Source organism: Puntigrus tetrazona, chromosome 11 (genome assembly GCF_018831695.1).
Source record: "Puntigrus tetrazona isolate hp1 chromosome 11, ASM1883169v1, whole genome shotgun sequence".
Classification (NCBI taxonomy): domain Eukaryota; kingdom Metazoa; phylum Chordata; class Actinopteri; order Cypriniformes; family Cyprinidae; genus Puntigrus; species Puntigrus tetrazona.
In genome coordinates, this window is record NC_056709.1 from 23,931,882 (window position 1) to 23,943,599 (window position 11,718).

Consider the following 11,718-nt stretch of genomic DNA (forward strand, 5'->3'; position numbering starts at 1 on the left):
TTTAACAGCTGAGTCCAAGCCTTCGTTACTAATTCCGAAATGTCACTTTAAAACAAGCAACAAAGAAACGTTGAGTTGCTTCATTAAAATCTTATTGTATTATTGTGTTAAATGCAGTGTATTATGTAAAGTAGAATATTATGAGAGAGAGATTCTCAGCGAGTATGATTATCTGATACAGCATTCATTCTTCAGATCAATCTCATATTCACAATAAAACATTAGTTTCAATGTCCAATAGACTTATATTATCCTTCATCTATTAAGGGTGAGTTCTGATGATAGTGCTGTTTGGTGCAATTGTCGACTGCGTACAAGCAGGTTTTGAACAAAAAAAACCTTATACAAATCATTATATTTTTTTAATTATAGGGGATTTGGGCATATGCCATGACACTCGCTGTGAGAAATATAGCAGGTTTGACAAATGGAGTGATATACACTGTGAAATGGCTGTTGGAGTTCTGTTGGACTCTAACGGTGTGTTACCAATACCAATTTGTAAAAGGCATGTCCTTGTAGAACCATTTGCAATTGACCAATTGCAAAGACCCACCCTCCTTAGTTACTGTTGCTATACTCTACAAATATGTTCATGTAGTTCTCATGCAGTGAAAAATACACTGCAGAGCAAAGAGGAAACAGACAACATGTCGAAAGAAATTCAAACAATCAATACTGTTTTGTGACTCTTAATGTGTGGAGACAGATAAACTGTGTTTCTTGCCTCAGTTCAAAAATGTGAACTGTCTTTTCATATTGCACAAAATGAACATTAGTAAACATCAAAAAGTATTTTATTTCAACCGTGGAACACAGCATTTTTCAACGATACAACTGTGGCTACTGTTCTACTGATTCTAGTGATTCTCTAATTTTATTATTTCACACACATTTAGAAATATTTAATGCATTATTTAATTGTTTAAACCATCAATAATGAACTTATTTCATTTGCAGTTAACTAGTTAAGTATTTAAATAATTCTCCCTTATTCACTCGTATACGCTGTTAGTGTCGGGGCATATTTATTTATAAAAAAATCCCACAATGCGCTATACTTTATACTTCAGTAAAATAGAAGTACACTAATTTGTGGTTGACATGGCAGCTGATCAAATGAGTGATCCTCTGCTGCAATCTACTAGCTATAATGGTAATTTATTGTAATTTTCATCTAAAAGTCTTTGTTTTTTCGCAAGGAGACACATTTCTGACAAATATTTAATCTTCATGAATAAAAAGTTTATCTTTAAAGTGAATTTTACTGCACAGCTATAGATAGTGATAGTGTTTCATTTTCAGCAGTTTAATCTCTTAAAATTTTATATATAAATACATATGTGTATTTGTTTGTGTATATATATATATATATATATATATATATATATATATATATATATATATATATATATATATATATATATATATAGATGTTAAACTTTTGAGAATGTCTTTAACATGTTTACAATTTAGAATGTATATAAAAGTACTTTTTAAAGATGTTTATCAGCTGTTTGAACACAATAACTGAAGAAAGACGTGTGTATCTATCCATCATAAAAATCATTAAATCAAAACAAACATACTCTGTATGTAGGACATGTGAAGATAAAAGGAACACCAAGAGAGAGAGATTCGTGGAACTATAATTCTCTGAAAACGCACACTGCAGAGAGAGATGAGACAAGCGGTGCATCCGTGAATACCCATCATGCAAAGATCACAGCATGCGTTTATAAACATGTGGCTTCCTCCTGCTGATGTGCGCAACACTGCCGTTCATTCAGCACGCCTCACGAAACCATGCTGTTAAAACGAAACAGGAAAATACATACCATTTTTCATGACGAACGCTTAAATGAGACACATCTCTTAAATGAGATCAGACACAGTATAGTTTTACAGTAATGAATTATACACAATTTACTGTATCCCATTAGTTGGTCGTTACTGCACATCCATTATCTCCAAACATTATATTGTGGTGGATCAAAACAGTATCAACAGCATACAATTATGCTGTAGATTCCAGCGTTGGTGCAATTTATTGCCACTGAGTTTTTTACGTCCCAGTAGATTTCATCATATGTACTGTAGGGTTTTCACATCTCATGACAACCTGCTGCAAAAAGGCCTCTAAATACTGTCAGCTGAGGTCTTGAGATCAACACACATCAGCTTTAACCGCTGATGGAAATATAATGGTTGGAGAAAACTCAAGCATGTACATTTGACAGGCTCCTTGCTGAGAATTCGGGTTATGTAAAGGCTGGCTATTGAACGAGGCCATGCAGAGACTTCATCCATCAAACTGATATGAATGCTGGACTTGTCTAATCGTAGTGTCGCGCTGCAAATGTTGCGTACTCTGTGACGGCGTGACAGCGGTTTATGCGTCAATTATCAAGCTCTGCTAAAGGCAGGCTCTTTAAGATCTCCGTCCAGCGGTGTGCCTTGTTGTCAGGGAAATAAATTCCAGCATACGTTAAATTCCAATGTAAAAATATCCAAAATAATACAGAAAATTTACTTCAGATATATGTTTCTAATGTTGCGATGTACCTCATCGCAGGTCGGTTCGGTTCATGGCTTATTGAAATAACATTTCGAAATCTCTAATGGAAAAGTGAATAGAAAAATACTTCCGGAACCAGTGCCACTGAAACAGTCGGCAGGCACTAATGCATTCTGTTATCATAAATGCACTAAAGAAGGTTTAAAATATCTGTAGAGACTTAGTAAATGCTGATTCAAATGGAGTTAAACAAGAAAATGCATCATAGCTGCTATATTTAGAAAGCCATTTCTGACATGACTGCAATTAAAGTCACAATGACGAGATACATTGTCATAATTATTACAAAAAAATTAGTAATTGCAATAAATAACCCTCCTTTATATTTAATTTTACTCCGGGTTTGAAATGGGCGTCTACAGTTTTACCAATCAGCAGACTGACATCGTTCAATGACGGCAAAGAAGCAAACCTGTCAGACATGTTGACCACATGACTGGGTAACACCAGCTTTATCACCATTAAGTTCAGAATGCGTAAATGTAATTTTGTCACAGCAGAGCACCAACACAATATGTTGGTATGAACCCACCTGCTCAGATGACAGCGTATAAATCAGAGTTTACGCCGCAGATTGACTCTCCACCTTTCCAACTCCGACTTTAATGCATCTCTGGCTTTGTGACGCTAGTTTCCAAACATGTTTGTCTCAATTCAAAAGGATCTAAAGTAGTTTGTTGATATGTGACAAATCTTGGTGAACTAGCTGTTGGAAGATCATCAGGGAAGATCATAAACTGTTTAAGCAATCCTTTTTCAGAATCCCTTTGCACAAGGTGAATTTATTTTTATTTAGTTTTTTGTTTGGCTGTCGACGCTTTCTAATTTATAGAACTCCTTTGATGTATAGCTTCATTCAGCATTCAGAGAAGAATAGATGTTGTGGGCTTTCATGCGTAGAACTTTCAATTATTCATGCGTTTTGCATAACACGCACTTTACTGTCATTGGCTGAACTTGACACTTTTTTGATTGGTGTTTTTGTACGGGTTTTTACAGAGAATGACAATACGCTAGCAGGCAGTCTGTGCTTGTCTGTGTATCTCGCTGTTATGAGGCAGTGTGCGATACACCAACATTATATGCTACATTAATTTGAATGCAGGTTGGTTTTTATCTCATTTTCCCTCGCGTAATGGCTTCTGTGACCACTAATTTTAAAAAGCTAATACTTATTAGTGCAATTTAAAGTTTCAAAGTTGAAAGGCACACAAAGATTAATGTGTGTACGTGTGTGTCTGTGTTTAAATTTCAATGCTAACGCTGCCGCTTATTGTCTTTTGCACATAATTACAGACTAATATTTGCCAGACCCGCCCAAAGAATCAGCAGACAGTGCCGGAATTGCAGTGTGCCTGAATAGCGATGCTTTACACTTCAGGGGAATCACATTATGAGAGGAGCCAATGTCCTCAGGTGGGCATCAGCAGTTTAAATTCAACCATCAATCATGTGTGAAAGGCAAACCCACACAGCACACCTGAAAGACAAGATCACAAAAACATTTCTCAGGAAAGTTAAATAAAATCCCAAGCTTAAACAAAAAAGGCATGCGTAATAGTTGAGCATCTGCTATCTGAGGTCAAACAAGATATGTATCGCTCAGAGAAAAAAGTTAGCAATTAGCGCGAGTCGCGCAGTGGGTGTAACTACACTCGTGTTTCTTTGATAAATCTGTGCACTCTTGTGGAACCTTTAACATGCGGTCCCCTTTCTCGTTACGCACTTTTTGTCCTTTATCTCGGTGTTTGTACGAACCGTGACTTACAAATAAGGTTTATGGAAAAAACGCAATGAGATGTCCCTATAAGATATCTCTTTTTAATTAATAGGGTATAATAAGACAGTTAATTGCCAGCCGCTCTCTGGGATTGTTTCTAGATAAAATAAAAGGTCTAATGAATTTGATCTTATTACGTGATGAAATCTCCCCCCTCTCTACTCGTACTCTTCAGTTTTTGGTGTCCTTGTCGCCGTCTGCTGCTTTTCTTTTCACTTTATCTCCCTTAAAGGGACAGTTATATAGTTCCTTATAGTCCAAAAAACAACAACAAAATATCTAATTAATGAATATATATATATATATATATATATATATATATATATATATATATATATATATATATATATATATATATATATACATATGTGTATATGTTTTATGTTTTTGTTTAGTTTTTTTCTTTTTACCCCTTTTTTAAAACCCACGGTTTTCTCTTTCTTTCCATTGTTTGACCATCCTCAGAAAAAAGGTCCATGTCAGAGACTGTGTGGCTGTGCTATAATTCCACTGGTGGCTTTGCAGAGGGCCATTTTAACGAGAGCTCAGGGAACTGTGGGAACAGGGAAGTGCCTGTCACCATCTTTTTGTGTTGCTTGCCTTTGCAAGAGAGACAAAAAAAGAGAAAGTGTGAGAATGTAAGGCAGTCTTACATTTAAAGTCCCGAATAGCCCCCCCCATTTCTGTTCGATAACTAGCAAAAAGTAGACCACACAAGTGGCCCTTTCCTGCGGTTGTTAATGAATGCATGTGTCTTCAAAGGCATAACTGGAGCCCAGGCTTCTCCAAACCAGTCAAGCTGATCTTGCAGTTTAAAGAAAAGTAAAAGAGACACATCTATGGATCAAAATCTAAGGTAAATAATTAATTAATGCATATCATCCAGAATATGTGTAACAGTGCTGGCCATCGAGATATTTCAGCTGTACAAGATGTATATCATTGAAGACACCTCAGGAGAAGATCAAAGACTGAACTTATGTAGGTCATAATGTGGCATTACCAGGTCTACATGGAATCTGTGCATGTAATATTCTGCAAAAAAAATTCCACAGCATTCACAGTTCTACACATCTCCAATCCCTCGTTTATTAAATATTCATGGTAATTTGATTAACTGTAAATAAAATTGTAGTACTCTCGGCTCCATTTAACCCATTTATATCCATTCTACAGAATTCAAAATCACAGATTTAGCCGATAGTTAAAACCTTCTGCTTAACATCATGTAGTATGTGTGGCATATGAAAGGGAGAAAGATAAGTAAAGTTAGGGAAGGTGGTGGAACACAGTGATAGACAAAGAAAGGGACAGGCAGACAGCATGAGGCATGGCAAAGAAGCAGCCTGGACCAAAGATAGCTGTAAATAATTCAGACTGGCTTTGTGTTTCACTGATGTGAAGCAGAAGATTTCCAAGAGCCACTATATACGCTACTAGGAAAGAAACACTGTTCATGGGCCTTGCAAGAAAGGCTATGAACTCTATACCGAAGCCAAAGCAAACTATTTAATATTTTTATATTGATTAGAGCTTACAGCTCATGAAAGTCAAAATTAGGTATTTAAAATATTAGAAATATTTCCTAATACCAATCAAAAAAGTATTTGTTCAAGTTATTTAAGGTATGTTCAATTATGCACTCAATACTTGGTCAGGGCTCCTTTAGCCTACCTGACATCATGGTATAAATGTTTTAGCAACAGTCCCCGGATATTTCAATTCTGAACAGCCGCAATACATATATCAACGTAATAAAAACATGTCAGGGTTCAAGTATTGAAATTGTGTTTTAGCGCCACTCAGTGAAGATTTCTCTTCGAAACTGCGCTGAAACGTGCAGTGAGACACCTTAAAACAGTGGTTTGCACAGAGGTACATATTTTTATGAGACCAGGTTTTCTTCAGCATGGACTCCAGCATCAGTGAGGAGTGAATGGAATTGATCAGTCTGTGGCTCTGCTGAGGCACTATTGAGGTTTAGCTCGTCTGAATTGTTGGATCGACTGTTTCTCATCTTTCACTTGAAAATATACCACAGGTTCCATACCTTTTCCAACCCATTTTCTTCCTTCCAATGCTTTGATACAGCACTCTGTGAACCTTCTGTGACTTAAGCTCTTTGTGGAGGGTGTCAACGGCTGTCTTCTGGACCTATTCCAAGTCAATAGTCTTCCTCATTATTGTGGTATCCAAAAACAAGAGAAACCTGGAATTTATGACCATCCGGTCATTTAATTAAACCCAAATATTAATATTAGAATATTTTGAGATACTAGATTTTGACTGTCATGAGTTTTAAGATCTAATCATCGAAATAATATTAATTTGTTAGATGCACCTATAAGTTGCTATTAAGATTATTAAAATAACTTGAAAATATTGTCTATATTTTTCAGTTTTAATGTCGGATGTGTAATCCTGAAAGGACTACTTTTTTTATCTTGTGTTTTTCTGATCTTTCTTGATCTTTTTTTCTCCTTTTGAGTTTTTTTCCTTTTTGTGGCTCCACCTTCCTTTTCATCATTTGCTATTGAAGATTTCAAAAGTTAGTTGGAAAATAATGTTAAACCTCATACGCTGTAGCTGAGCACTGACTTTCAGAAAAGGTTTTGATTTGACAATCCAAGATCAGATTCACAGTTTCTCTATCAATAGTGCCGACCTGTACGTTCAGAAGAAAACTGACCCTTGACCAGGATTTATTATTCTTTTGAGGTTTGAAAGCACTCACTCTATACCATGCTGTCATTTAACCTTCCATAAAGCATTCTGCCTCATATATATATATAATTACATTTATTTTTGGATGTTATTGACAATATAATCTATAAGTGCTGCCCCATTCACAGTGTGTAGTACCTTACGTTGTACATGAGTGTGTGTGTGTGGACACTTGGAATAATTCAAAACCACAGCTCCTTCTTAATGTCAGAGCAGTGAGTCCAAATCAATGGTGTCCATTTCTGTTCCAGACCTCATCTGCAACAGCATGAAAATCGATTGATCTGAACCTTTCTCCACAAACGGCTGCCATCTTTTCCTGTTACGAATCTATCCGTCGTGTTGAAATGGCTATCAGGAGTTTCCATATTCAAAGCAGATTCCTCGCTAACAGCAGCAAAAGCATCAAATGCTCCCTCTCCTGCCTGCCCTGTTGATAACCTTCACTCTCTGATGCTGATCCTGAATAAATGTCAGTTGTTATCTGCTGTTTGTCTTTTGAAAGCGGGTCCGTTCTCCTCTTAACCCACCTCTTCAGGTCATGAAGGTTTGAGTAGAGACAAATCTGCATAAATATGTGACCTACTCCATCATTTTGAGTCGTGTGCATGAAATGAAAAGGGTAAGTCTTTGCTTTTGAATGGCAGGCCTAATTAATATGTGTCTAGTCCAAACCATCGTTGAGAAAAAATTATTCAAATATTGAATTTTTGAGAAATTTGACAACATCAAATAAAAATATACAAATCCTAAACACTATTCAAAGGTTTGCATTGTCGAAATTTTTTTTTGATCTGGAATGTTTATTTTTACACATTTTAGATCTCAATGTATATATATATATATATATATATATATATATATATATATATATATATATATATATATATATATATATATATATATATATATATATATATATATATATATATATATATATATATATATATATATATATATATATATATATATATATATATATATATATATATATATATATATATATATATATATATATATATATATATATATATATATATATATATATATATATATATATATATATATATATATATATAAAAACATGCCAACCTTGGTTAAATATGTAGGCCTATCCATATGTTGCTTAAGTATGTAAATTTATGGAATATTGATGAATGTTCAAAAGTCTCATTTGGCTGGCTGTGTATGCTTGAGTGTGTGTGAGAAAATAAAAAATATAGACTGTGTGTGTGTGTGTGTGTGTGTGTGTAAGGTAGCGATTATGAAAAACGGAAAGTGGCTTGTATAGCTGTCATATTAGCGCTGGTGCTGTAGATGTGGGCACACTGCTCTTATATTAAATTGTCACAACCAGAAAGAACGTTTGGCCGTCTGGGCCACAGTGAGAACAGACGTCTGGCCCAAGGACATGTGCTGACATCAAGTCCCATGAATATTCTACTCTGAAATGAAACCTATAATTGTCTGGTGGTGTGTGTGTGTGTGTGTCAAGCAGATGGAAGTGAAGCAAATTTATCTTCTATTATACTGGCCTATAATGCGTAATATATTATATTTGGACTCACACAAATAATCAAATAAAGCTCTATTTTATAGATACAATGCAATATATAACTTGACAAACATGACTTATAGTGACTGTAAGTTCATCTGTCTGTTCATTTCGGTGTGCACATTTGTGCTCATTCAATTTTAATGCACTACATTATATAATACAGTTGTATTATACAACCCTTACATGAAGGACAAAAATTCACATTTTTATTTCCACTTTTCACATTCTGGAAACCTTTAGCTGTTATAAGACCCTTCAAACCTTGAACTTTTGAAAGTTCTGTTTTCTTTGCTTAAATGTCCCGCCCACTTTAAGAGTTCCTGGTACTTTGATTGGACCACAGAGACGCTGATGATCAGGAGGTTTGCTGTCTCTCTCTCTCTCTCTCCCTGGACTGCATCTGCTACAGCTGTAATACATTAACCATGTCAGATTCGCTTTTATTAAATACAAATTAGATTCCTGGAGCTTTGCAGCTGCTACATCTGTGCTAAAAGAATATTGAGCTTCCTGATACTCTGTATGTGTTGTTTATTTGGCAATCGTTTTAAACTCTTGCTGTGTAGAGGAATGTAAACATATTAGTCTTAAAAGGTGGATTTTCCAAATTTTTTCGAAGCGCTATGTATTGGATTATATGTTAAGAAGTTCATTCACTTTGGGCTGAATATGTATTTTTATTTCTTTCTCTCTTTTTTTTTCTTTATTTAATTTCTTTATTCTTTTATTTAATTTTTTTTTATTTTCCAGATGATGTTATTTAGAATCGATTATCAAATAGAATGTTTATCAAAGAATACGTTTCAGGACAGATTGAATAATAATAAATATTAAGCACTAAATCAGCATAATAAAATGATTTCTAAAGCAAATGTAGTATTGGTTCTGAAAATTCAGCTTTTCAGTTAAATTGTAATAATATTTCAAAATATTGCCGCTTTACTGCATTTTTAATTAAATAAATGCAGTTTGATGAGCATAAGAGTCCCCTTACAAAAACATTAAGAAATCGTACTGATCCCAAAATGTTGAACAATAGGGTTGTAAGCTGTTAACTGACATCTTAGTGTAAGTTTATGATTTCAGTATAGCCCTTGTCTGTAAGAAAGTGCTCTTTGGTAATCAACATCCATCTGAGTAGCTGAGAGGTCTGTTATGTTCTGATGTTCTGTTCAAGCTCTATTAAAACTCTTAACCTCGCTAGCTTATTTATTCTGCAGCCATCTATGTATTCATGTTTCAAGTTTTTTAAGTCTTGCCCTTACCAGATGCTCACTTGATCAAACAGAAATCTTTAGGCAGATGGTATAATTCCAGCTACACAATGCTGAAGTAAAAGCCTTCTGGAATTTTCATTTTAATAGTTGGAGAGGAACTTTGCAGCGTGCTGTACAACCTTTTTCTTAAAATGCTGATTAAATGGAAGTAGCAGTAGTTCTTTTAGTCTGTATTGCTATAAAAATTTGAGTGAAATAAATGGTTGGAAAACTAAAAAAAATGTAGTTTCAGTTGCTGACTGGATAAAGGCAGGTCTACCTTAATTGTACAGTAACACAGTAAGAATAGGGCAGTGTAAAAAAACGCCCCAAATTTTACAACTATCACACGCATGGATGATTTGTTCACAATAAGATTGATTACACGCATTCAGAAAATAGATCCTATGTGTTTTAATTTCATACTAAATTGCTTCATTTGTAGGTGAAAAAGAGAGAAAGATGCATATTCCAAAACCAAATGCATTAGATTTAATTCCTCTTCTATGATTATGAGAACTGACATACTGTAGTGGCAGGGTTTCAGTCAAATCCCCTACACCTCTTTATGTAATTTAATTTGCATCACTCTTTTTTTCCCTTACAATAGACAATTATAGTAGACATTGCACAAAGCAGCTCAGGAGAAATTAACAGCTTGACAGAAATTAAGTGTGAAATTGCTTCAGCAACAGGTACATGATAAGGTTATAATTGTTTGCCAATGAATACCAAATCCATTTCCCCCCCAAAGAGGATTGTTGTATTTATTTATTTATTTATTTTTAAGTGAAAGGCAGTCTGAGAGTTCAGCACAAAAGAACAGGCGGATTGAGAGCCTGCAGTGGTCAATGTGCCCATTGTCGTCCCTGTGGCCAACTGGTACAGTGCCAGCCTAAACGCATTCAGATTGTTGTCACCCTTGTGTTTGTCCTCTGACCTCTGCAGTGCAGTGAGGCTAACTGCTTTTGAAGTCAGGGTCAGGGTTCAGTCTGCTCAGCAGATGTCTCCGAGAGTTTAGGCAGGAGAGAGGGATGATTTGCATGTTTTCCACAATGCAACAGGAAATAGATGACATTCCTCCTGGAGTTTTCAGTTTGGCCTTGAGAAAGCTTGTCCGCCGGAGTCTTTTTCAAATGCAGTTATAGATGTAGACTAAAAATAAATAAATAAATAAATAAGACACCATCGTGCATGGAATCTAGAAGGTTGGAGAGACAATATTCTGAGCGCAGCTGAACTAGAGAGTCACGGTGGGTTCATTTAGCTTCCTGCTGATGGGAGACCCCCCTGCCCTGTCAGAGATCGAGGGAGAGCTATTTAGGATTCTAGAGGCCAGTTAAATGATGGTCTTGCTGAGCTAAGTGTGTAAATTTGTACCATTTCCATCAATTATTAAAGCTCCCCATGGACCTCTAACACCAAGTGGATTTATCATGCTTTGGAATACCCATGACACAGCTACTCTTTTCACTTAATAGCCCCCGCGTCCTTCATGTTGTCATCCTTTTTCCACCCTCATGTTGTTTTATTCCTCTTCGACTTAAAAAAGGAGATGTTTGGAAAACTGCGCTGGTACTCCTTTTCCATGCATTTACAACATATAGGAACAGAAGGCCTCAAAAAAGACACAAATGCACCATAAAGGTATCATAAAACACCAGAGGATCCAAAAAACGTATTTTATTATTAAATTTAATTGTATTTAATTTTAATATGTGAATATGATTTTAACAAATTAAGAATTTGATTAAATTCAATTGAAAATATGTCTCTGATATGAACATTCTGTTCACAATAAGTAACTTAGCACCTACATGTC